The sequence below is a fragment of the Ochotona princeps genome, chromosome 3 (assembly GCF_030435755.1).
Source record: "Ochotona princeps isolate mOchPri1 chromosome 3, mOchPri1.hap1, whole genome shotgun sequence".
Taxonomy (NCBI): domain Eukaryota; kingdom Metazoa; phylum Chordata; class Mammalia; order Lagomorpha; family Ochotonidae; genus Ochotona; species Ochotona princeps.
Window position 1 is genome coordinate 67,736,548 of NC_080834.1, and position 27,842 is coordinate 67,764,389.

The following is a 27,842-nucleotide window of genomic DNA, read 5'->3' on the forward strand; positions in this document are numbered from 1 at the left end:
TTTCCTTTCTCTCTGGTACCCTCAAGCAAAAGGCCAGGTCCTTCCCTGGGTGATGACTATGCACTTCCTGAGAAGTGCTTGCTTACTTTCCTCTGACTCCGGTCCCTCCACTCTCCTCAGGTACACATTCCTGGCCCATTCGTCCGTTCCTCACCAAACCTGAGTCCACAGCGCTGTCACCTTCCCAGGCTGCCTTAGGAACTTTCCGCCTTGTCAGTCTTCTCATTAAGCTATGATAGCCATAATGATGCAAATATAGATAGAAGAGTAGCCATTTAAAATCATCAGATTGACAAATGTTTTTAAAAAAACATTCTCTTCTCTCTCTCTCTCCTCCTGTCTGTGTATCTGACTTTGCAATAAAGATAAAACAAATCTTTTCTGAAAAAAGCATTTTCAGTGCTTGGAAAAACATGAGATATCAAAAAACTGTCCACCTTTTTTTTAAAAAAGATTTATTTATTTATTTTTAATCAGAAAGTCAGATATAGAGAGAGGAGGCAAGACAGAGAAGATCTGTCCATTGATTCACTTCCCAAGTGGCTGACCACAATGGCCAGAGCTGAGCCAATCCAAAGCCAGGAGCCATAGGCTTCTTCCAGGTCTCCCACAGGTGCAGGGTCCCAAGGCTTTGGGCCGTCCTAGACTGCTTTCCCAGGCCACAAGCTGGATGGGAGCTGAATTAGAATGGGGGCCCATATGGGATCCTGGTGCATGCAAGGTGAGGATTTTAGCCGTTAGGCTACCGTACTGCGCCCTATCCACCTTTTCTTTTCTTTTCTCTTCTTTTTTTTAGATAACTCATTTTTCTCTCTCTCTAAATATGTCAAAGTTTAATTTTTCCATATTATTATGATCGTATTATTATATTTTTATGATATACAGTTTCATAGGCCCTAGGATTTCCCCTACTCCCTCCCCTCATCCCCCTGCCCCCCACTGCTGCCCTACTAGCCCATAGCACTACAACAACAAAGTTCCTCATAAATAATCATAAATCCATTATTGTGGGCATGGAAAATGGCCAAGAGTCCAGCATTCCATTGTTAAGACACATCCAACAGTTTCACAAGGCTTCCATCCTCGATCTGGAAGTAGAGATGCACACTGTACCGTATCCTCGCACCTGGACATGCTGGTCTCCACTACACAGTCACTATGAATCCCCCCAAGTGAAAAGCCACAAAACGAAACCAACAACAGGAAGAAAACCAGAAATTTACAATGCCATGAAGTTAAACAACATGCCACTAGATATGATAGTCTCCATTATACAGTTACTATACATCTCCTTAAATGAAAAAACCACAAAACAAAATGAACAACAGACACCTTTTCTTAAAAAGAGTTTGCTTCAAGTGCTCTAAAATTTTAGCTGGTAAATGTTCTCCTAGGAATCAATCCTTAAGAAACAGTCACTGTGGGAGTGAAAGTTTAGCCTAGTGGTTAAGATGCCTGCAGCCCACCTTGGGATTCCAGATTTCACTTTCTAGCTCAGGCTACTGATTGGAAGCATCTGTGACAACTCAGGTGACTGGGCTCCTGTCACTCTCCCGGGAATCCTGGATTGAATTCCGTCGCCGCCCTGCAGCGACACTAAAATGATGAGGAATCTCAAGGGCCTGGAAAAAACAGGAACCGCCACTGCAACCAGCACACACACACACAAACGAACGAACGAAAATGAGAAGGCAAACGAATGCGCAGGCAAACCAAAAAGGAGAGGGCGAACCAAAAGGGGTTTATTGCCAAAAACGGGCTGCTTATATTGTTCTCCACCAATCACTTCTGCCCGTGGGTCCACGGGGCGCTATCTGATAGGCCAGCGATCGCAGCGGGGGAGGATTAGCCTATCCTTGTGACTTCCTGCCTGCCTACTGGCGGGACAAATCCCGCCTCCTGGCCGGACAAATCCCGCCTCCTGGCCCTCGGCCAGCCGCCATCTTGCGGCCCCTCACATACACGTGGGGTCGGCCGCTCCCCACGGAATTCCAAAGCTGTTGGAAGGCATTTGTGGAGACAACTAGGAGGTGAGAGCTCTTTCTTTGTTCCTTCCTGTGTCTCTACCTCTTAAACAGTAAGTGCAATAAAAAAGAATAATTGCGAGCCAATGGTTTTTCATAATAATATGTACGTAGTAGTTCTATTTTAACATTGGTTTAAGATGGTTTTATTTTTTTTAAAGATTTATTTATTTTATTACAAAGTCAGATATACAGAGAGGAGGAGAAACAGATAGGAAGATCTTCTGTCCTATGATTCACTCCCCAAGTGAGCCACAACGGGCCGGTGCTGCGCCGATCCGATGCCGAGAACCAGGAACCTCTTCCGGGTCTCCCACGCGGGTGCAGGGTCCCAAATCTTTGGGCCGTCCTCGACTGCTTTCCCAGGCCACAAGCAGGGAACTGGATGGGAAGTGGAGCTGCCGGGATTAGAACCGGTGCCCATATGGGATCCCGGGGCTTTCAAGGCGAGGACTTTAGCTGCTAGGCCAAGCCGCCGGGCCCTAAAAAAATTTTTATTAAGATGTAACCAGCACATAATACACTACATGCATTTACAGTGTACAAGTTGAGGTCAGTGTTGTGGCATAGTGGGTCAAGCTGCCACTTTGGATGCCCACATCCTTCACCGAAGCACTGATTGGAATCTGGCCTTCTCCACTTTCCGTTCATTTTCCTGCTAGTGTGCCTGGGAAGGTAGTGGGCCTAAGTGCTTGGGTTCCTGCTATCCATCCTGGGCTCTTGGCTTTGGCCTGGTCCAGCCCTGGATATTACAGGCATTTGGGGAACTGAATCAGTGGATACAAAAGCTGGCATTGTCTGTGTCTCCCTAAATGTTACTGTGTCTTATAAATCAATAAACACATTATAAAAAATATTTTTTAAAATTTTTACTTGGAAAGTCAGAGTTACAGAGAGAGAGGGAGAGACAGAAAAAGAAGTTTTCCATCTGCTGGTTTACTCTCTGAGTGCAACTGTGAGAGCTAGGCTGGGCTGGGTTGAGGTGCAGAGTCAGGAGCTTCTTCCAGGTCTTCCACTTGTAAGGGTGTAGAGCCACAAGGATTTGAGCCATCTTCTGCTTTTGCAGGCCATAAGCAGAGAGCTGGATCGGAAGTGGACCAGCCAGGATTAGAAGTGATGCTCATATAGAATGCCAGCACAGGCAGGTGGAGGATTAGTGTCTAATGCCATCATGCTGACCTCTCCATAAACAAGTCTTTAATAATAAAGGTTACACTTGGACAGTTTTCTTTTTTCATTGGGGTTAAGTATATATAAAATAAGATTAACCAAGTTGACCACTTTTGACCTATGTACACAATCTTGTCCCTTTGTAGGTCCCCGTTCCTGCTCCCTCCCACACTGTTCTAAGTAAGCACCAGCCACTGGTGGACTTTGTGTCATGACAGATTAATTTTCATTAAACTTTTCCTCTTCCTTTTGCTCATCCTCCTGGTCCATCCTTACTCTCTTCTTCGGGTCTGTGTGCTCTAAGGCTCAGGCCTCACCTGGGTACAGCTGAAAGATTGTTTACAGTCACAGGATTTGAGTCAGTAAAGGGTTATGGGAGCCAGGCTTCTGACTCTTAGCAAGATGATAGTCGTATCTGGATAGTGGGCGAGAGAGTGTGTACATTGCATGATAATATCGTGTTCAATGACGGTTTTCTGATTTTGCTGTCTGTGCTGAGATTAGGCAGGAGACTGAGTTTTCAGGATGCTGACTCAATCCCCGGTGATTCTGGAAGAATGATGAGGATGTGCTTCCACACACGTGTGTAACAGTGTAGCTGCTGGGAAAGCTGCATCCAGGGCTTAGAGTTCTGTAAGCTTGAAACTATGTAAAAACTCAAAACTGAAAAAAATCATGTAATGAATTGTTCCACTCTTTGTAAAAGCAAATCCAAGAAGTATCTGGTGTTTGTAGTAAGGTGTAAAAGTCTTCCTCAGTATTCATCTCTTCAAATTTTCTGCATCTATAAACACATACCTAAGACATGTTTTTTGGTGTTTGTTCTATTGGGCAACTGTGAATTTTTTTTATATAATTCCATATATATCTACATAATTTTAATGTATAAATTTGTACTCTTCTTACTTTCATTATTTCATCTTTTCTACTTTCTTTCAGTTTAAGTCTCTTATTACACTCTTGAGATGGACGCTTCTAGCACTGGTTATTCAGCCATTATTCTTGTTTCTATCTAAGATTTGTTTATTTTGTTGGAGGAAAAGCAACAAAGAGAGAAAAAGAGATCTGGTTACTAGTCCACTCTCCAAATGGGGCAACAGCCAGGTTTGGGACAGGAGAAACCCAGGATCCAGTAACCTCATCTAGTTCTCCCAATGGGTAGCAAGGGTCCAGGCACTTGGCCATCATTCACTGCCTTTCCTTCCTCCTCCTTGCTTCTCTCTCTCTGTCTCTCTCTCGCTCTATTTCATTCAGATTTATCTATTTATTTGAAAGAGAGAGCGAGAGACACAGAGAGGTCACCCATGTGATGATTCACTCCCAAATGGCTGCACTGGTCAGGGCTGAGCCAGGCTGAAATCAGGAACCAGGTGTTTCATCCGAGTCTCTCATGTGGGTGGCAGGGACACAATTACTTAGTCATTTTCTGCTGCTTTTCCTTGGTCATTAGCAGGAAAGCTGGATCAGAAGTGGAACGAGTATACTAATTCACTAATGAATTAATGAAATAATGGGTTATCAGGAGTGGGTTTGTAAAAAAACCAGTCTGGTTCATTCTGTTATATACACCCCTTTCATCATGTCATGTCCTAGGTCACCTTTGGATTCTGAAGAAAGTCTCCACCAGCAAGAAGATCCTAACCAAGTGAAGTCTTTTGACCTGGGACTGCCAAACCTCCAGAACCATGAGCTGATACTCCTTTGTGCCTTATAAATTTCCCCATCTGTGATATTCAGTTACATCAGCAAAAAACAGTAAAACAACTTGAAGGTTTGTCATTAGGTGTTAATAAGTTAGAATCATTGTATCTTCCCAGTACATTTGAACTTTCATAATTATGAAATACTCTATTTCTATCACTGTTTTTGGTGTTTAAAATGAATGTTTAGTATTAGTATAACTACATTAACTTTTGGTTAGTGTTCTTACAGTAATTTTTTTATCCTCTTGCACACAATATATCTTTTTTCTTATATTTTAGTTCTTTTTTGATAAACAGCATGTGGTTGAATGTTTATTTGTGTGTATGTGTTTTATCTACTCTTACAACCTTTAATGTCAACGAGTCTGGGTTATTTACACTTAAAATAGTTACTGACAGATTGCAGTTTAAATCTATCAAATTACTATGTATTTTCTACTTGTGCCACCTGTTGCAAGTTTCCTTTTCTCTCCCTTATTGACTTCTTTTTTTTTATAGTTTTTATTATTATTATTATTATTATTATTATTATTATTATTATTGGAAAGCCAGATATACAGAGAGAAGGAGAGACAGAGAAGAAGATCTTCTGTCCGATGATCCACTCCCCAAATGAGCCGCAATGGGCCGGTGCTGCGCCGATCCGATGCTGGGAACCCGGAACCTCTTCCAGGTCTCCCACGTGGGTGCAGGGTCCCAAAGCTTTGGGCCGTCCTTGACTGCTTTCCCAGGCCACAAGCAGGGAGCTGGATGGGAAGTGGAGCTGCCCGGCGCCCACATGGGATCCCGGGGCGTTCAAGGCGAGGACTTTTAGCCAGTAAGCCATGTCGCCGAGCCCTATTGACTTCTTTTGACATCTAATGTTTTCCCCTACTCTGTTTCTCACTTATGCCCCTGGGCTACTTCTCCAAGCAACCAGGGTTGTTGCATTTTATTATAGGATCAGCTGGCACTGTTTGTTTTGAAGAGGTCTGGATCTGTCACGACCACTCCTCAGGGACAGCTCACTATGTTTTTCTATGGAGGCAAATTAATGCTCAGCTTCCATCAAGAAATAGAGTCTTGTGGGTGCACCTAGTCCAACTTTGAAGCCTTTGGGGCAATCTATATCAGTGGAGGTTAAGGAAAGGGTACAGACAACTGGCGCTCCCATTGTGGTCTCCTGACTAGATGGTAAGCCTTAGGGTTTCCAGTGAAATTAGAAGAATTGAGACTGGTTGTTGGTTTGGAAGGATTCCTGGAGACTAGCCAGTCCAACATTTCTGGTTTGATGTCTATTTTTCACCCCACAGGTGACTCAGAAAAAGAGTGAAGGAAACAAAATGGTTAGCAGTACTTTGTGTGCAAAAGCAGAGGAGGTGGGGATGTTCTTTTCTGTTTGTGATAGGCTTCTTGGTAAGGTTAGGGGGAGTAGCTATCAACTTGTTAGAGCTGACAGGGCATTAAAAAACTATAGATGGTTAAATTTAAGGTAGGGGAACAGCATCCAGGCATTTTCCACAGGGAGGAAAGCTGCAGAGGCAGTACTAAAAACAAATATCAGTGTCTCTTTCTTCCATATGCCCCAGGCTCTAAGGTAGTCCTCTTCAGGTGCCAAGGCTGCTAACCTTCTTTTACTTCGACAAAACCAGTGTATTCATTCCAATGGTTATACCTCATCTCTCTTCAGTTATTCCCCAGTCACATCAAGTCCTTTTATCCAGGAAGTCAGGTGCAGGAAGGACAAACATTTTCGCAAAGCTTACAGATATTCCATATGTTCTCCCCTTGGGCCTGCTCTGGCTATTATGGGAAGACTCAGATAACAGTGTAGGCAACCAAATGTTCCTTACCTCTTTGATCTAGGACCATGCTAACCCAACAAGAAATTATGAAATTAAGTTTCTATCTCCTTGTCTTTTAGTTGAGCTGCCATGTGGAGGTGCTTACAATTAGGCTGATCAAGTAGTGCCCTTAAGGAAAAAATGAAGCATCATGCCCAAGAATGGTCAGGCAGAATCTCACATTTTCAGAATACTTTTCTATAACTCATGATGCCATTTCCCAGCAAGTAGTTAAAAAAGTGTTTATTTCCAGGCAACAAGCTGTTGAATTACGTTGTTTGGCCCTGAAGACAATGATACAAATAGTTCTAAATAGATTTTTAAATAAACTTTCAGTTTTGAGATCTTTGTAGATGCATAAGTAGTAGAAATAAATAATACTGAGAGCACCTGCTACCCATTGCCCTATTTCTCGCAATGCTAGCAGTTTAGACCTCTCAACAACCACTCATTTGCTCTCCATTTCTGTAACTGTCATTTCAAGAATGAATTACAAAGTATGTATAGAAAATGGAGAGCCTGCAGTATTTCACATTAAGTGCAACAAATTGCTTGGTTAGTTGCTTTTTGGTAGGAGCTTTTTTTTTTTTTATCAAAGTATGGGTGCTCCCCTCTATTTTATATGCCAAATTTTGATTGGCCCATATCCTGCAAGAATTAATAAGTTCATGTAATCTTTTTCCCCTTTCTTAGGCTGCTATCCATCATGTTTGTATTGATTGGTTGTTGAATACTGAAAATGATCTCTGATAATTTTTTTCCGGCAATATTTTGTTAAAGATTTTTGAATCCTCAATTTGTTCTAGCCTGGAAAGTGTGGAAGTTAGGATACCTGTGCCATTGTTTGTGTGGGTATGAGTGGGGCTACAGTTTTTTTGTGTGTGTGTGTGGTGTTTGGCAGGAGCTGTTAGTAGAGACAGCTGGAATAGAGGTTCTTGTCTTCCTGAAAGAAAAGAATTTCAGGGAATGGCACTGTGTTATAGTAGATTAAGCCTCTGCTTGCGGCACTGGCATATCATATAGGTGTGGCTCAAGTCCTGGCTATTCCACTTGTGATCCAGCTCCTGGGAAAGCAATGGAGAATGACCTAAGTGCTTGGGTGTCTGCATCCATGTGGGCAATTCGGAAGAAGCTCCTGGCTCCAGGCTTTGGAATGGCCCACTTTTGGCCATTGTGGCCATTTGGGGAGTGAACCAGCAGACAGAAGATCTTTCTTCTTCTTCTTCTCCTTTCTCTATAACTCTACCTTAGATATAAAAATAAATAAAAGCTTTTTTTTTAAATAGAAGATTTCAGATGTGAGACAGGGTAGTAGCAAGGAAGCTGGCAGAGTTGAATGAGGTAATAATACATCCAACCGGCTGGATGGGTGACTTTTCAGATGCTTCTATCTGAGGACTCAGTTTACATTCAGACTGGGATTCACAGGGGTGCAGTGTGTGTTCACCTCTCACTATTTCTCTGGCCTCCCTCTGCCTCTGGACAAAGAACTTCCTGCATGTGAAATCTGTAAAATGCGTCCCAAGAGTTTACTATCCAAGGCTACTACATTGGTTAGCTCTGTTGGCAGGACCAGAATGTATCTGCAAAGGCTTGAGGAGGAGTAAAGACTGGCACCACCTACAAAATTACTAAGGCACAGGCAGTACTTTGATGTGTGAAAGCTGGGCTGCTTCCAGGCTGCTTCTAAGGCAGCCACATGCTTTCCTGTCTTTTCCCTTTGGGCCTCTTTCACATATAAAGGTTGTTGTCTGCCTTCATACCTAACAGAGTAGTCATTACCAAAAGTTGTTGTTTTTCTGTTTGATCTTTCTAGGCTGACCCTTTTCCTGGTTCTTGGCTAGAGATAGCAGTTTCTCTTCTTTTCCTTTTTTCTTTTCTTTTCTTTTCTTTTCTTCCTTCCTTCCTTCCTTCCTTCCTTCCTTCCTTCCTTCCTTCCTTCCTTCCTTCCTTCCTTCCTTCCTTCCTTTCTCTCCTCTCTCTGATTTATTTATTTATTTATTTATTTCACTTGAAAGGCAGAATCACAGAGAGAAGGAGAGATACAGAGACAGATCCTCCATTAAGTGGCCAAAATGGCCGGAACTGAGCTGGTCTGAATCCAGGAGCCAAGAGCTTCTTCTGGGTCTCTCATGCAGGTGCAGGGTCCCAAGGTTTTGTGCCCTCCTTGACTGCTTTCCCAGGCCACAAGCAGGGAGCTGGATGGAAATGGAACAACTGGGATTGAATTGGTGCCCATATGGGATCTCAGTACATGCAAGGAGAGAACTTTAGCCACTAGGCTACCACACTGGGTCCAGTTTCCTCATTCTTTGGAAGAGACATATTTTATGTATTTGAAAGGAAGAGTGACAGAGACATAGAAAGAGATCTTCCATCGATTGGTTTACTCTCCACATGGCCACAATAGCCATGGCTGGGCCAAGGTGAAGTCGGGAGCCTGGAACTACATCTGAATCTCCCACGTGGGCCTAGGTGCTTTGGCCGTCTGCAGCTGCTTTCCCAGGCGCAGGGAGCTGGATGAGAAGCAAAGCAGAGAAGACTACAAATGGTACTTCTATTTGGGATATTAGCATCATAAGCAATGACTTGACCCATGGTGGTTTAACACATGGTACTACAACCCAAGCCTCTGTGGTTATTAATTTCTTTAGTTTTAGGTTGAGAACTGAAAGAAATAAAAAAAAGAAAATCAGGAAACTTATGACATTACTTTGATTCTAACATTTCTAGCTTCCTTAATCTTTCAGATTCTTCTTATGTTCATTTATCTATGTCCAATATTTTTGATTGTGCTTAGCAGGAAAAATTATGAAAATTATGTCAAACTCAGCTTTCTGAAAGTAGAAGGCAATTAAAAAAAAAGTTGTTTTATTTTTAATTGGAAAGTCAGATTTACAGAGAGAAGGGGAGACAGAGAGAAAGATCTTCCATATGCTGCTTTATGGCCAGAGCTGAGCTGAACCAAAGCCAGGAGCCTGGAGCTTCTTCTGGGTATCCCATGCGGGCGCAGGGTCCCAAGGCTTTGGGTCATCCTTGACTGCCCTCCCAGGCCACAAGCAGGGAGCTGGATGGGACATGCCAGGATTAAAACCGGCGCCCATATGGGATTCCAGTGTGCGCTAGGCAAGGAGTTTAGCCACTAGGCTACTGTGCCGGACCCCAGAAGGCAAATTTTAATAGGTTGTGGAGAGTTTCTATAGTCAATAATATTGGATGCTTGTTGATGAGTGTGGAGGGTTGCTTAGTATCTTGACAACTCATTGCTGAACAGCTTCTGTGATGAAGCAGCTGGCATTGTGAGGAACACGTGACATGGCTTACTTTCAAGGGCCACACTTGATGTATGCCCCTTTGCTCATTACCTTGATTTCCGTGGAGTTTTTGTGCTCAGTGCTGCAGCCTCACTTTCATCGGTGAGCCGAATTCTGAGGAAGGACAGGGCTAAGGAGCTGTGACACTACTAAGGCCACAGCCATAGGAATTACGGTGTCTGACTACCTGATTGTAGCCGACAACTTGGACGGAGGCCCCTATGGCTCACCGCCCTCCTCCCCCGTGGGCTTTAGAGACTATAGGTTCCAGTAGCAGCCTGAGAGCAAATCTTAGAGCTGTCATCCAGAAAGGAATGGGGACTCAGTTTCATAGCTGCCGAAAAAAAATTGGATTGTACCAATAGGTTGGAAGCATGTTCTCAGCCGAGCCTGTGGGTGAGAATTCATTCATGTTGGCATCCCTGCACAGCTTTGTGGGAGAGAGCCTGTGCAGAGGACTGCCAAGCCAAGCCTGGACTTCTGGCCTGTGGAAAACATGCCATCTTTTACAAGTGTTTCACGATACTAAATTTCAGTAGTGTTCCAACAGCAATCGATAATTAATAACTTAGCGGTCAGGCATCATCTCTTTAGGGAAAGCTTTGAGCATCAGAAGTCAGATGCATCCCCGGGGAGTTTGGATCCCTACATTGGTGCAAGCGCAGTTGAAGTTATGTGGTCAGCATGGAGAGCTGGGAATGTGCCTAGGAAGACAACTGTGGCAGGCTGGGATAAGATCTGAAAACGGACAAAATTACATCTCTGCTTCACAAAGTGGTGGTAAACATGCCATGAAACTGCTTAGTAAAGGGCCTGCCACCTTGCTTGGTACGACCCAGTAAGTGAGGTTTTTGCCATCTTGGTGTTTTAGTGATGCCACTTCTGCCAACATCCACAATTTACAATTGCAATTACTTTGCAGACCTCTGCCCTCCCAGCCAATGAACCAACCAACTAACGACTCAGTTTTCCATGGATCAAAGCATCGTTTGGTGCATTCCCTTCTCGGCTCTCACTAAACAGAGCAACATTCCACAATGTCCTATAGTTTTCACCACTTCACAACAAAAAATGGAACCACAGGAGTCTGCCAAATACTTTCTCCTACCCACCCCCAGGCTTCTCCGCAGAAAGAACCTCATTTCTGGTAATGAGGACTTCAAAGGAGGTTCATTAACAAAATAATACTGTATCTAAAGAGTAGGCTTTCGGGTCGCTCCTGGGGTGGGGGTGAGGGGAGAAGTCGGGTCGGTCCTGAGGCGTGGCCTGAACTCCTAGAGGGGGCGTGGACAGCCGAGAGCCGGGCAGGCTTTTTCCACTCGGAAATGCAGGGGGCTTAGGCGAGCGACTGGAACGCATTCACTCCATCTCACAAAGAGATGGGAACCGTGTTTAATCAAGCCGGTCCAGGAGGCTCGGCTTGGTGCAAGGGCGAGGTGTCCAGCCACTTCTGGCGCCCAGGGCCCCACCATTGGCCGCTCGCCGCCGCCCAGTGCCACATCAGCGACCACGCCGCACTTCCAGGTTCCATGCGAGGATGGGGCGAGCTGGCCCGGCGGGCGGGGGCAGGCCCAGGCCGGCGGGAGTGGCGGGCCGTCGGGCCAATGGGCGGCAAGCGAGAAAGGGCGGCCACCAATGAGCCCGGGTGTCTGCGAACCGTGGCAGCCCAGGCTCGTGCCCCGCGGGGAGACCAGATGAAGCACATCTGGACAGCTGTGCTGAGAAACTGTGCTGCCCCTTGGCGGCCCCGACGTCAGCGAGGCACGTCCCCCACGTCCTCTCCTTCTAGCCATTTCTTATTAACTCATTGTCTCAAAGAAGTAACCAGGGACCCACGCTCAAAACTTTTCCACTCTCTAATGTGAGAGGGGGCCCGAGCTCATCCAACACCCAATGTGATTTTCATGGGGTGCTGGGATCAAAAGGATAGAAGCAAGAACAACAAAAACCCAGCCGCTGTCTGATTTTACACAGGCAGAGTGGGGAAAATAGTGTTGAGTAAACAGACCAAGTTGGGTAAGTTTTGGATACCTGATGAATATCTTATTTCTCCGCTGTGATTTCTCTCCGGTGTCTTTTTGCGGCTTACCACCCTTCTCTTCATTAAGGGGACAAAAACATCGCTTGCTGCTCACATCGGAACAGACCTCTGCTTTCCTTCTGTTCTGTTTTGGGAACATTTTAATCTAATCTTCTGGTTTGAGATTGCAATTTGTGGGTTTTTTTGTTTGTTTGTTTTGTTATTTTTTTGGTATCCGGTTTTAAAGGAACAGAAATATGATTAGAGTCCTGTTATAAGTCACTCCTAACTCTGAAGTTGTCTATACTGAAATATTTGTTTTTCTGTTTTCTTTCTGTGAGAACACTGTACACATTTGTACAGAGGAAATTCCTATCTACCTTACTTGCCTGTTTTGATGGAGTATTGGAGAAGTTATTTGGCATATGCAGAATTATCACAACCTTGCCTCTGTTAACAAGACCTTTAATATTATTTGAAATCTCAATTGTATAAATCACTGCCACATTTTTCACTTCAATTTGAATGTGATTGTAACCCAAATATCTCTTTACTGTATTCTTCTCTATATATTGGTATATGCAAATTCCTTTATGATTAAAAATACATGTCAGATATTTGAAAGATCATTTGTATATATATAATCATCCTATCAATATAATATTCAATGTGATTGTTGTACATGCAGGCCTACCTATTGTTCAGTTATATATTTCAGGATTAAGAAAATGGAAAATGTGGAGTTTGTGAATGAGCGCCAAGATTCTCCATACATCTTTAATTCCCTCTGTTTATAAATGTTCTGGGCTTGAGGCTTTTGTCCTATGGACTTTGCTGTCATGGGAGATCTGGCCATAATTGGTCTTCATCTTCGGGCTCAGAAACAGTAGGTGGGGATTAGGAGCAACAATCTAGGGTGTTTTGATTCAGAAAAGTCCTGCATAGAGGGGGGCAGAAGAGCTGAAGTGGTTTTTCAGGATACACAGTTAGGGACATTTGGATAACCTGTGGGAGATTAGAGGGAGTCAAGTGAGAGAGGTATTGAAAGCAAACATGGAGAACAGAAGCTGGAAATTGCCGCAAAGTTGGGTGGACTGGCTCCATTCACAGCTTGTTGTGCAAGCTTGGGCAAGTTACTCGGTTCATTTATGCCTCAGTTTCCTTGTTTGTAATATGGTGTATTTCTTCCACTGAGGAGAGGTTTCTCCTTGGCTGCCTTCTCAGTAAAGAGGCTAATATAGCGCCTCCCTCATGGGGCTGACTTGCGCTAACATGTTAAAGCCTGGTTCTGGCTTTTGCTGGTTCTATTGCCATTTGCTTCCTTCCCGGCTTCTTCTGCCTCCATTGTTACTATTCTAACAATAGTTACTGAATACTGATCACTTGTTGGCCAGGCACTGTGTGAGGCTCTAAAGGAAAGTCTTGAATGGGGAATGAAATACGATTGGTCAAATGTCTTAGAAAATTCTAGGAATGCAGAGGATGGATCAAGGCCCTCAGATTTGGAATGGTTAATACTTCTTGGAAAAGATTTTGCTATAGTGCTTTGGCTAGGGGTGGCAGGTGGGATTCTAGAGCTGCAGCATTCAAGGAGGAAGAAGCACTGTGGTTGGAAACTGGGAGCTTTCCTGGGGACACTGGGGCATTTGGATAATCTGTGGGAGATTAGTTGGAGTCAAGTGAGAGAGGTACGAAAAGCAAACATTGAAAACAGAATCTGGAAATTTGATTGGTGGGAGGTAGCTGAGCTGGGTGGCAGTAGTTACATTATAGTGATGGTTCTGGAATGATCCGTCTCTGGGTCCCCTCTGTACTACTTGCTTCACCACTGCTGTGACCTTCAGTCAGGGCCTGTCGATTGGGCAGCAAGTCTGGGTCCCATGTTTTGGTCTCCGTCTGTGGTGACTGTCTTGGAGCTCTGCTGAAGGTGTTCAGGTTTTTCAAGCTGTAATCCAAGCTACTTGTTGTTACCAGATCATGTCCTAAAGTCTTTGACATAGGTGTGTTAAAGCCCTCCTCTGGGAGGTCCGGCACGTAGTCTAGTGGCTAAAGTCCTCACCTGCACTCACCAGGATCCCATATGGGCGTTGGTTCTAATCCTGGCGACCTCACTTCCCATCCAGTTTCCTGCTTGTGTCCTGGGAAAGCAGTTCAGGATGGCCCAAAGCCTTGAGACCCTGTACCCGCATGGGAGACCAGGCTGAGGCTCCTGACTTCAGATCAGTGCAGCTCCGGCTGTTGTGGCCACTTGGGGAGTGAATCAAAAGATCTTCTCTGTTTCTTCTTCTCTCTGTATATCTGACTTTCCAATAAAAACAGAAATAAATCTAAACAAAACAAAACAAAAACAAAACAAACCTCCTCTGTGCCCATACATACATGGTGTGCATAGAGTCTCCCTTTCTCATCTTGTTGGCAGAATTGTCTATTCACGTGCTCATCCTTGTAACTCTATAATTTGCAGTAACTGAAGTAAATAAGACCTGTGATACGCATCTGAGTGGAGGAGAACATTGGGCTGTGTCCCGGCTCCGCGTGACCTCAGGCAAGGTGCTGGCCTTTATGGGTCTCTGTGCCATCATCTGTGAAGTGATCTTTGAGGTGTTTTTCTCTTGGATGATCACATATCCTCCACTGGACCCCTGGAACAGTCTGTTGCTGCCAGATGGCTGCTTAATAAGTCTATGGCTAATGTTTGCTTACCACTTAATACACGGCAGACCTAGTTCCGAGTGCTTTACATGTCTTAGCTCATGCTGTCCTCACAGCAAACCTGGAAGGGTTGGCATCTTTACTTGTGCTCTATTTTTATAGGTGAGGAGTCAGAGACATAGGATAAGAAACTTGCTTGGGATTACACATTGCACAAATGACAGGTGCAGACTCGGACAGACCAACTCCAGAGCCCAAGCCATAACCACCAGTCCACACCATCTTAGCATGTGGGCAGTCAGGGATGCTTGTGTTGTGTGTCATGGCAGGGGAGCAGCCCATGGAAAGAGAATCCCAAGAGACAAGGGTACATTGCAGGGGCTGAGTGGATATGATTTGCCTGCAGAGCTCCGAATATCAACCTGGTCATGTTAGTGCCTGATGCCTTATGAAATGGGTTGCAGCCTAGGCAAGCATGCTTGTTTTTCATTGTTGTTGTTGTTGTTTATTTTTTTTTTAGTTAAGTTAAAATACTTTATTGAGGAGTTGAAGGAGTTGGGGCAACTTGAAGATGCACTGAGACTGGATGAAACTGGATATCTTCGTCAGGATGTTACTGTTACAGTCCTTACTTTCCCTTTTCATCATGTTTAAACACAACCCACAACAGTGCCTTGACTTAAACTAGGTATTGTGTGTCAGTTGAATTATTATCGGTTTGGAAAAAGGAAGTGTGGCCGCATTTTTTAAAATTAAAAATTAAAGAATTTATGAAGTGTTCCAAAACAGAAAAGTAGAACAGATGCTTGATGAATTTTCTATATGTATTAGTATTTTTTTAAAAAGTATTTATTTATTTGAAAGCCAATATTGCAGGGAGAGAGGGAGAGAAATCTTCCATCCACTGGTTCACTCCCCAAATGGCCACAATATCCATAGCTGAGCCAGTCGGAAGCCAGGAGATTCTTCCAAGTCTCTCATGCGAGTACAGGGCCCCAAGGCTTTGGGCCATCCTCCTCTACTTTCTCAGGCCATAAGCAGGTTGCTATATGGAAGTTGGAACAGCTGGGATAAGAACTGTTGCTCATATGGGATGCTGGTGCCATAGGCAGGGGCTTATCCTACTATGTCACAGTGCCAGCCCCATAGACTTTTCTTCCTTTTTAGAGCTAAATAATATTCCACATTGTATATCTACCACTTTTTGTTTACCCGTTCATCCATAATGTGTTCACTTAGGCTGCAGTACCCAGGTATTTGACCAAATAGTATTATAAATGTCTTATGGAGGTGTTTATTAAGTGAGGTTGGCATTTACATCAGTGGACTTCGAGTATGACCTTCAAAACAGGAGTAGGTCTCATTCAATTAGATTTTCTTTAAAAAAAAAAAAAAGGAAATTCTGTTCTCAAATTGTCTTTGAACTTAAGATCGCAACTTCTGCCCTTTGTTCTCTGAGTCTCTGTCTTTCTTAGGCTACCCTGCACATTTTGAAGATACCTGTTTCTAGAGATTTGTAAGCCAGTTTCTAAAACCAGTCTCTTTGTCTCTTTCTGTCCATGCAGCTGAACAATTTTTGAAAGTTCATGAAAATACATATTATGAAAAACTATGTATGGTTTTAAAATATTTTCACAGCAAAGTAAACTAATCTTTAAATTCATTTTTCCTTGAAAATTTTGAGGTGCCTTTGTGTGTATGTGTGTTTTATTGGTTTGTTTCTCTGGAGAATCCTGACCTCTGACTAATGAATATCTTTTGGCTGTTGTTTATAATCCTGCTATGGCCACATATCTGTTTAAGTCCCTGCATTTAGTTCTTTTGGGTGTATTCTCAGTAGAATTGCTGAATCATTTTCCCGCTATGTTTTTCATGTTTTGAGAAACCACTTTAACCTTTTCTAAAGTTTTTGCACCATTTAATTTTCCCTTTTCATCAGCAAGATATAAAAGTACCAATTTGTCCCCATCCCTGCCAATATATGTAATTTTGGTTTGGAATTTCTATTTTTTTCAAATAGTCATCATCTTGTTACGTGAAGTGTTATCTTGTTCTGGGCTTTTACTTGCATTTCTCCAATAATTAGTGATACTGAGCACATTTTATGTGTGTTTGTGTTTTGAAGTTTGTGTGCGTTCTTTGGAAAAGTGTTTGTGCATTCAAATCTTTTCATACTTTTAAAGTTAGAATTTTAAACAAAGATTTATTTATTTTTATTGGAAAGGCAGATCTACAAAGAGAAGGAGAGACAGAGAGACAAATCTTCTGTCTGCTGGTTCACTCCCCAAGTGGCTGCAATGGCTGGAGCTGAGTCAATCTGAAGCTAAGAGCCAGATTGCCCATACAGGTATAGGGTCCCAAGGGTTTGGGCTGTCCTCCACTGCTTTCCCAGGCCACAAACAGGGAGCTGCATGGGAAGCGGAGCAGCTGGGATACAAACTGACACTCATATGGGATCCCAGCACATGTAAAGCAAGGATTGATCCCAGCACATGTAAAGCAAGGATTTAGCTTGTTGCTGTGTAAGCATTCTTTATGTATTCTGGATATTAATTCCTTATGAAATATATGATTTGGAAATAATTTCTTTCTGTTGACAGTATCTTTTAGTGCATAAATGTTTTTTACTCTTATGTAAACTAACAGCCAATTTTTCTCTTTTTAAAGATTTATTTATTTCTGTTTGAAAGACAGATTTTTACAGAGAGGAGAGATGGAGATATTTCTACCCACTGATTCACTCCCCAAATTGTCAGAGCTGAGCTGATCTGATGTTGGGAGTCAGGAACTTCTTCTGGGTTTCCTATGTGGGCATAGTGTTCCAAGCACTTGAACTATTCTCCTCTGCTTTCCCAGGCCAAAAGCAGAGAGCTGGACTGGAAGTAAAACAACTGGATCATGAAGTGGCACCCATTGGGGATGCTGGCACTGCAGGGCAGAGGGTTGGCTTGCTGCACCACAGTACTGGTCTTCTCGTTTTTCTAATGTATCTAATATAACATATCTAATGTTGTTACCAAATTCAAATGTTATAAATCTTTTTCCATGCTCTTCCCTTGGGAGTTTTATAGCTCTGGGGTGAATCTTCAGCATTGTAGTTAAAACACTCTTTGGAACACTCACAGCTCTATGCGAATGTCTGGGTTTGGGTCCTGGCTCTATTCCCAATTCTAACCTGTGTGCTCTGGGAAGCAGTGGGTGAAGGCTCAAGTATTGGGTCCCTGCAACCTATGGGTGATCTAGATTGAGTTTCTAGTTCTTAACTTTAGTCTAGCTCGTTATGAATGTTATATGTTGTGTATAAACCAAAATTGAAATGTCAATGAGGTGGTCACAGAAGGTGGCTAGGAACTCGCATTTACTTTTAACATATTGGTTACTCATTATTATGTCAATTAATTCCATAATGATGTAAATTTTTGCTGATGGTATGTTGGAGCTTTTAATTGACTGGGATGATACTCTGCTGGCTCTGTCTTCAGACCAGAAAGGGTATACCTAAGAAGCCGTTGAACTTGACTGGACAATAAGATGCTGGATTCTATGTTTGGTATATGCTTGCAATGGGGGAATCTCAACTGAACTTGAAATGTGGTTATGCAACAAAGTGGAGGAATCCACCATGGGGGGAGGGTTTGGGGAGGGGTGGGGAGAACCCAAGTACCTATGAAACTGTGTCACATAATACAATGTAATTAATGAATTAAAAATAATAAATAATTAAAAAAAGAAATTAACTGGAAAAAAAAACTTTAGTCTAGCTCACTCACGAGAGTTTTGGGTATCTGGAGAGTAAATCAGTGGATGGGAGGGCTCTCTTTTCCTCTCCTTGCCTTCTAAATAAAGTAAGTGCACAATAAAAAAGAATTTCATAGTTTTAACTTATATGTTTAAGCCTTTGATCCAATTTGACTTAGGTCTAACATCATTCCATTGTATGCAAATATTTAAGTAATTCATGGATGATTTTTTTATTAACCATTGCTTGTTCAGCTCTAAATAGCCATCATAGCATAGATACAGCCTCAGTATAAAACCTTGCTTCATTCTTGCTGCAGTTTTTCTAATTACATGTGGAATGCTGACTTTTTTTCCTCTTAAAGCTCTTAAAAATACCTACTCTTTGTAACTTTTAGTGTGTTTGAGGAAGAATGATTATTCTTATGATAAAAGAGCACTGGTTAATGGGGTTCCAAACCACCCTGTCCTTTTGCCATCTTTACCTTTGTGTAGATTTGAAAACTTATAAAGTAATGTACGAATCTTGGAAGACATGAAATACAGTGCACAGTCAAAAATAGTGATCCCTGCTTATTACTTATCTGTTTTTTTCCAATTCTGATATTCTTCATGGAGGCAACTTTTGTTAATGGTTTGGTCTGTGCCCCTCTAATCTTTTTTAAGATTCATAGCTATAGGTGTAATGCAAATTGAATAAAAATTGGAAGCATATTATAGCTACTGTTACATCTTTGTGTTAAACAAACCTTAACAATATATAATGTATACTTATATTGTATACAGTTTCACCTGTTTGAGATGTCCACATCCAGGTTATTTTTCTAATGTAGGAAAGAGTTTGAGGATGAGACTGAAGTAAAGGTTAGCTAAGTGAAACCACATGCTCAAGAGGCTCTATGAACATGCTCAAGGATTAACTGTGTCCAACAGGGTTCTGGTTCATTGCTTTATCTGATCTGATGGCATAGGGAATGGTGTATGGAGTTAGGTTTAATTGAATATTTCTAGGAAGCCATCATGGTGTCTGGTTCATAATGAGAGTAGGTGTGTCAGTTATGCTAATTTTATTATAGTGATATTACAATTAGCTATAGGTCATCACAGGGACACAGCCAGCAATCATTTTCATCACCCAATGCTGTGGGAGGTGGCTTTGCAGAAACCAGATTCCTAGAGCACAAAGGAGGAAGGTTTGAGTGTAGTTGGTGGGATTGTAGGGAGGAGCTGGAGACCTCAGTTGCTGGTTGTAAACCATCTCCTTGCCTTTGCCATCTTTTCTCCCCTTGGGGATTTTCACTCCTCTTCTATATGGGAGGTCGAGCTAGGGCAGTCCGCCTGCTGTAATGTTTCCTTGCTGTATCACGATGTTGTCACTCTCTTGTGGGGCAGTAACATTCCTGTGCTAACTGATTAAGAGATTCCACTGGAAGAGCTGAATATTTGTCACCAGTTGTTGGTGATGGCTGGAATCCTTACATGGCACTGTATTTACTCAAAACTATTGGATTTTGGAAAAGAGAAATTTGATTATGAGGTTGAGTGTATGTGGGCTAAGAAGGAACAAGAATATAAACCATATTGGAGAAGGGAGAATATTTTTTTGCTGTGGGACTTCCCATATGAGAATCATGCAGTCACTTGGCTTGATCATAAATTTGTTTGATACCTTCTTTCACTGGTTTACTATTGCTAATGTTTTATTAATTACTGCTCTTGTTATAGTGTTCTAAGCCTAATAAATCATTCATCACCAATTAAGCTAGAGAATCTGAAGAATCTTGGAGCTGCTCAGAGCCTGGCCGTGATCTGGACTAAGTCTTCTAAGGCAGCACTTTTTTCTTCTCTTTTCTTTTTCCTTTCTTTTCTTTTCTTTTCTTCCCTTTTCTTTCTTTCTTTCTAAAATATTTATTCATTTATTTATTGGAAAGGCAGATTTACAGAGAGAAAGGTCATCCATTTGCTGGCTCACTCTGCAAATCACTGCGATGGCCAGATCTGAGCCAATCCGAAGCCAAGAACTTCTTCCTGATCTCCCACAATGTGCAGAGTCCCAAGGATTTAAGCCATTCTCCGCTGCCTTCCTAGGCTGCAAGCAGGGAGCTGGATGGAAAATGGAACAGATGGGACTTGAACCAGTACCTATATGGGATGCTAGTGCTTGCAGGTGGAGGATTAGCCTACACTGCTGGTACCACTGAACTGGCACCGAAGCAGACAGATTTTCTTTTAAATGACTTCATGGTACATAATAAGATTGTCTTCTTTTGGTATTATGGTGAAAAAGTATTCCAGGAGATTTTCTTGCAATGTTAGCTCCTTAAGGAACATAGAATAAGTAAGAAAGAGATGTAAGGAGGGAAACGTTACAGCCTTACTTTCTCTTTTTAGGGAGTTTATAGTAAATGTAATTTAAAAACTTGTTTTTCAGCTTTTTGAAGATAAACTTGAGGCCCTCCGTTGCTCAAAAGTTAGTCCATGTTATCTTTGAACTTTGATTGTTGACAGATATGCCAAAGCATGAAATTTCCTGTGATTCAGTGCTAAGTAGCACCTGAAAGGGTCCTTTCCATTTAGTCTCTGGTTGGTCAGAGGGAGATCCCTCTCTCCAAGCTTACACAAAACTTGATTTCCAAGGATGGCTGTTTAATCAAAATTTTTGAAGTCTGGTGGTAAAATATTTTTGCCATATTCTATCTACAGAGCCTCTGTATCTGAACTAAATTGATAATATGCTTTATTTGATCTTGGATGTTTGAATCAGAAAGGATGTTGGAGATAAGGAAGGACTTCTGATAGGACATTTCAAAAGGACTTTGTGTAGGACAGGTTTGGGTGTTACTCTCATCTTAAGGAGGGCACTGGGAAAAAAAGCTTGAGTAGGGTCTCTGAAGTCTCTTGGCATAATTTAGACAGAGTTCTTTTAAGATAATGGTTGGCCTAGGCCTGGCACAATGGTTCATCTGGCTAATCCTTCCCCTGCAAACACTAGGCTCCCATATAGGCACCAATTCGTGTCACAGCTGCCCTCACTTTCTATCCCATTCCCTGCTAATGGCCTTGGAAAGCAGTGGAGGTTGACTCAAGTCCTTGAGATCCTGCACCCTCGGGGGAGACCCAGAAGAAGCTCCTGGCTCCTGCATTGAATTGGCTCGACTCTGGCTGTAGCAGCCATTTGGGAAGTGAACAGCAAATGGAAGATCTTTCTCTTTTTCTCTCCTTGTCTCTGTCAATTCTGCTTTTCAATAAAAATGAATAAATCTCAAAAAAAAAAAAAGGTTTGGTCTTCCATTTTGCCCATGGATTGGAGCTCCAAAGAGCCATGGAGGTGGTAGGAGACTGCCAGAGAGGGGCTATCTGCTGAGTTCCTCTAGTGACAAAGGAGGGCCCACTGTCATCCTGGAGAAGCCAGGAAAGCCCAGAATATGGAATCACTTCTTTTAATAGGACATCCAATACCTCTTATTTCTGTTCTGTTTGGTTCAGAAAACTTCTGTCTACTCCAGTGAAATAGCAATGAAGACTGATGAGTATTTGTGACCATTGCTGGGGGTCTGTCTCACAATCCTCCCTGGCTGAGGCTTCTCTTGTTTGTGTGGGTATGAGGAGGGCAGATGGCTTGGTGTGGGGACAAGTTTGGGTTATGTCCTTTATGATATTATGGGGTTTTTCAAAGACATGACAGACTGTTTGAATTGGGTCTCTTTTCCAAGATAGGTGGAGTCATACATTTCTTTGATAATTTTTCACTGAGAGGTCATTAGGGGCATGATTCTCTTATCTCAAGTCAACCACCTATTGGGTTCTTTAGCATAATTTTGTTGCCAGGCACACTCTACCTCAGGAGTGGTGTAACAGGGGCTTCCAGCTGTCTGTAGAGCCGGGATCTTAGAGCTATTTCCAGAACCTCCAGAGTGGCGACTTTCTTTGCTGCCCTCTCTGCTAGGGTATTTCATCTAGTGGTATGACTGTTCACTTTTTGGTGTCACCTGTAAAGAGTAACCACCACCTTTGTAGGTTCCAAAGATGCCTGATGAAGAGCTGCTGTCTTTTGGCCATGCTTAGTTTTGCAGTCAGTATTCCCCTTTCTCCTAGTTACCATGTGTGTGTATAGCATGGGAAAAGCATGTTTGGAGTCTATTTAAATACTCAGTTTCAGGCCTCTTCTCACTATAAAAAAAGCTTTACTTATTTGAAATTCAGAATTACATAAAGAGATAGATAGATAGATAGATAATAGATAGATAGATAGATAGATAGATAGATAGATAGATAGATAGGTCTTCCATCTGCTGTTTCACTCCCCAGATGACTGCAATGGCTGGGACTGGGCTAGGCTGAAGCTAGGAGCCAGAAAGTAGGAGCCTATGTCTGCTACACTGGTAGCAAGAGGTTCAAACACTTGGGCCATCCTCAATTGTTTTTTTCCCAGGCCATAACAGGGAACTGGATTGGAAGTGGAGCGTATGAATTTGGACCTGGTGCCCATATGGGGTGCTAGCATCAGAGGTGGTGTATTAACGCATCATGTGATGATACTGGCCCCCTTTCCCTACTTTTAAGGTTCTTGTCTAATCTAAGTTTGGATTTTTGATCTGAAATGTTGGGTGGTATTTACTGCGCCTCCACAATTTGGGTGAGATATCCTATGGCAAATCCTATCTTAATAAACTCTTGCTTTTGTTCAGGGATGCAAGAAGTGGGCAGGACAATGTGTAGGTCATCCCAGGTCAAGTTGAAGATCACAGTTTCTGAAATGCCTGAGTCAATTTGGTAGGGTCTTCTGGAAACTTCCCTAGTTTTCACTTGCATTGATGTAAGTCAGTCATGGAGAAAATAAGAAATCTCACTACAAGTGATTTTGATCAGGCTACTTTCTGCTGGTGGGGAGATGGGTGGCAGGCTAGGTTGGAGGGTGGATGTGATGGGCTTGTAGGAAGTGAAAGAGAATCAGGATTGAAGGGAGTAGAGAGGACTTATTCCCTGGAGATATCTCCAGCTGAGCGTTAGCCGGTTGATTTCTAGCAGTAGAGGGCCATTATATCTAGCTGCTGCTGTTTTCAATTTGGTATCTTTAGGAGTGTGTGGGCCATAGATCCAGCTAAAACTGGTGTACTATGCTGTTGGTCATGTCTTCTGGTGCCTTGTTGCCCAGGGAGCCCCCTTGTGGACCAGTTCAGATTTAGCGTCCTACATCTCTTAGTACAATCCATAACATTGGATCATTTTTGGGGTCTTTCATTTTGCCCAGACTTCTCTGTTTCCTGGTGGCTTACTATGAAGATGTGTGCCTGTGCATGCAGTTAATCACAAAATTTTAGGACTCATCTTTAGTTTTTTTAGCAAAGTGATAACCTGATTGTCTCTTCAGATCCAGCCCCTAACAATTTGATATGACTGTTACCATAATCTTGACATAATTAGTCATGTTGTAGGACCACATCCAGACCCCTTGTCCTGCTCATTACCACAGATATGTGAGAGCACAACACTGCAACAAATATTGGAAAAAGCAAAACCCCAAAGTAAATGGATGGTTGTTGGGATCATGTAGTCATTGGAGCCGGAGATGAGAATGACCATAGGCCAAAGGATTTTCCACAGACAGCAAAAGTTCTTAGGAGTTGGCAGGTGACAGAATTTATTTGCCATGAATCAGCAGAGACTTACTGTATGGGAACCAAACAACTCAATGATAAGGATGGTAGGATATGTCATAGGGGCACTCATTGCAAAGGATCAAAAGGACTAGAGTTGTAGAAGGGGTAAACAAATGATAGGTCAGTCAATACAAAGTGTCTATGACCAAATGGTAACAGAAACAAGAGGGCCCTCTGGTTCCTACAGAGCCTGGAAACAAGTCCCGACCATTCTTCTATATCCTCTTTATGAAGGATCCAGGAGAATCTAATCTGTGTTGTTAGTTCTTACCCTTCTCACCTTAAGCTGTCATAGGAAAGAACAGACACAGTTGGGTTAAGAGAAATTAGTCTTTAGCATGCCAGAACAGAGTGAAGGAGGAAAGACTGATTGAAACCAAGATCCTCGAGCACAAAAGTGGTAAAAGAGAGGAGGAAGTCGCTCTGTCTGGTTGTTGGATAGGCTTTCCCCTTGTTTCTGACTGGCTCACCAAGGGTGGCATGTTTCTGACTGGCTCACCAAGGGTGGCATGGAATGACTGGGTCTGATTCCAGTTTCTGATATAGGAAAGAATTCAATGAAAAGAAAATAAAGGTTATCAGTAGACCCAAATTTATTGTTAGCTAAGCATGCTCAAAAAGAAATGTGGGGGACCTGATGCGGTAGCCTACTGGCTAAAGTCCTCGCCTTGCATGTGCCAGGATCCCACATGTGTGCTGATTTTCATCCCAGCAGCTTGCTTGCTGTACAGCTCCCATCCTGCTTATGGCCTGGAAAAGCAGTTGAGGACAGCCTAAAGTCTTGGGACTCTGAGCCCACATGGGAGATCTAGAGGAGACTCTAGGCTCCTGGCTTCAGATTGGCTCAGCTCTGGCCATTGTGGACGCTTGGGGAGTGAATTAATGGATGAAAGATCTTCCTCTCTGTCTCTCCTCTCCTCTCTGTAAATCTGACTTTCCAATAAAAATAATTAAATCTTAAACAAAATGTGGGGAAACTCAAGAGTGAGCTACACTCAACCAAGTTTGAAGTCATCCTTTTATCTGGACATATGGAGGATGATATCTGGCTTGGGATTTAACTGAATATTCACAGAGCACAGTGCTTGGGGCAGGGTTTCAGCATTGCCCATTTCCTGCCCCCATCCCCGTTTTTGGACATCTTCCAAGTGTCACACAATGGGAATAAGAGTGTCAGCCTTGATAATTTTGTAATGGCATTACCATTACCTGTAGGTCATCAAGGGGACATAGTCAGCATTCATGATTTTTTTAAAATATTTTTTTATTAATTATTTTGCATTATGTGACAGTTTCATAGGCTCTGGGAATCCTCCCACCCCTCCTCCTCCCCTCCCCCCGGTGGATTCCTCCACCTTGATGCAGTATTACAGTTCAAATTCAATCAAGATTCTTTCCTTGCAAACATATACCAAGCATAGAGTTCAGCTACTTATTGTCCAGATGGGTTGAACAGTTTCTTGGGGAGACCATTTCTGGTCTGAAGTTAGAGCTGATAGAATATCATCACAGTCAATTAAGAGTCCCAGTATAACATCAACAGCAATTTGCAATATTATGGAATTGACATGGTTTTGAGTAACCATTATGTTAAAAAAAAAAAGCAAAAAAAAAAAAACAAAAAAAAAACAAAAACAAGTCCTAACCACAACCTATGATTAGCTCATTGACATTTCAATTTTAGTCTATATACAGGACCGGCTGCTATATACCTTAAAATGGCTATAAGGTACCATTCAGCTGTCTCGTGTCTATTTCATTTTAGTATTTAGCCATTTGTTGTGTTGAAGTATGACTTGCTGATCTTGGCAGATTTTAGGATAATCTAGACTGGCTTGTAACTCTAACAAGACATTTGTCGACATTTAAGGTGCAGAACATTTTTTTTGGGGGGGGGGTGTGCAGGAAAATCCTCAACACCATGGTGAGGAGTGACAAATCTTTGTGTCCCACCCAGCGAGGCATGAGCCAATCCACGCCAGCTCTTTCCTGTCAGATTTCAAGCTCTACTTTCTGTTGTTTGTCTATTTATTTTAGTTTTTTTTTTTTTTTTAATTTGTATGATTGTTTGCTGTGAGGGGTTTTCGGAGCGATCCTGATGGTCATTGCGAGGTGCCAAGGTCCGTGCAGTAGGTGTGAATGACACGAAGGTGTGAAGAGAACAGCTCCCCTGCTTGGCAGGGCCCGGGGGAGCTTCCAGCTGTTTGGCAGGGCCCGGCGGATTTCTCTCTGACCACCTTGATGCAGTCTCACCACCCTTTTGCATGGACACTCAAGCACCCCACTAAGAATCCTGTAATCTATTGAGGCATTGTTTGCCCCTGTGAGATGGCTTTGGCAAATAATATCAGCTTGAGAGTTAATGTTACTGATAATGTCCTGGTGAGTGGGCCTTTAACTGCACACAGGAGTACAATCAAGCCCATGCTGTTTCCAGACACCTTATTGTGTACCTACCCATTGCCATAAAATCTGGCCCGGACATTTAGCATGCTTTCTGGGAAATGGCTTGATAAGAATTTTACAAACTAATGGAAATGATGGGAGTATGGGTTAAAACTGCCATGACAAAAAATATAGTTACTGTGACCCTAAAGGCTATCGTGTTACTGGGACCCTAAAGGCTATCCTGCTAAGGCAAAAAATATAGTTACTGTGACCTTAAGGGTTAGCCTGTCCTTGCAACTCTTTAGAACATAGAAACTGTAGTTGCTTTAGCTGCTTTCATAATTTCTAACTAGAGGAAGTATAGGCTGATTTCACTAACATCACAAAGATATACTTTTGATTATTGTTTGATCACTTATGAGGTTGTAGAACCTGCAGTTGTAGAGGAACTTAATGTTTGGAACCTTTTGTCTTAGATCTTTGTTTTTTCTCTTTTGATGTATTCCTCCCATTAAGTGATGGATAAGTTGTAGAATAAGAATTGTAGTAAGAGTGTATTACTGAATAAGATGTGTTGCCTACTGAGAAATTCTTGGCTGCAATGTTGGAATGGATAATGCCCTGTCTTGAGGTGAAACAATTTGTAGAATTATCTTTGGAAACACTCATTTGTCCATTGTAGAATTGAAACATAAATGGAGTAAACTTGGCTCATTGCTAATTACAATTCTTTCTGCCGTTATAACTCTTGCTTTACTTGTTCAGATAACAAACTGTGTGAGCTTGCTGACCTAATGGCCTTTAGTGCCAATGGCCCGTAATCCCCATACACCAAGACCCCGGACTTACTAACCCATACATAATTCAAGGTAGGGGCCTGGTTGTCACAGGTGGCGCCAAGGTTAGAGCCCAGACCTGAGGAGAGCGGATGAAGACTGGCAAACCAAGATAAGCAAGGAATGTGGGACCCTTCCTCAATCATTTCTCAAGAAGTTGTAAATTGTGCCCCCCTGAAGCTATGTCAAAATGCCCCTAAAAGAAAACTTTGTACTGCTTCTGTATAAATAAAGCGGACAGCTTTCTCGCAATGTCCACAATCATCAAGGAATCCTAGTGGTCCGTCTCTCTTTTCTTTCTACGCCTATCTCACGCACCCTTCCCGAGCTCCGAACTCTCGGCTGGAGCTGGACTCCGGCAGCGAGGGAGGGTGGGGGTCCAGAGGTGGAGCCAGGCTCGGACCAGAGAAAGCTCTCCTCCCTGGTCCCGAAGGACATTTATTGTTCTTCTGTTTCTGTGAACCGCTCAGGGCTTCTGGTTGTCTTTCCGATGACGTTGGTTTCTGCGCGGTAG

General features: G+C 42.7%; 1 protein-coding gene across 1 annotated transcript in view; it reads left to right on the forward strand.

Annotated features, from left to right (window-relative positions):
- Positions 1-11,715: 11,715 nt before the first annotated feature.
- The window catches only part of TMEM45A (transmembrane protein 45A), an 85,688-nt gene continuing 69,561 nt past the window's right edge, over positions 11,716-27,842 (forward strand). The window contains exon 1 of the mRNA XM_058661803.1: positions 11,716-12,050. The gene's annotated coding sequence lies outside the window, so the exon portion shown is untranslated. The remainder of the gene's footprint in view (positions 12,051-27,842) is intronic.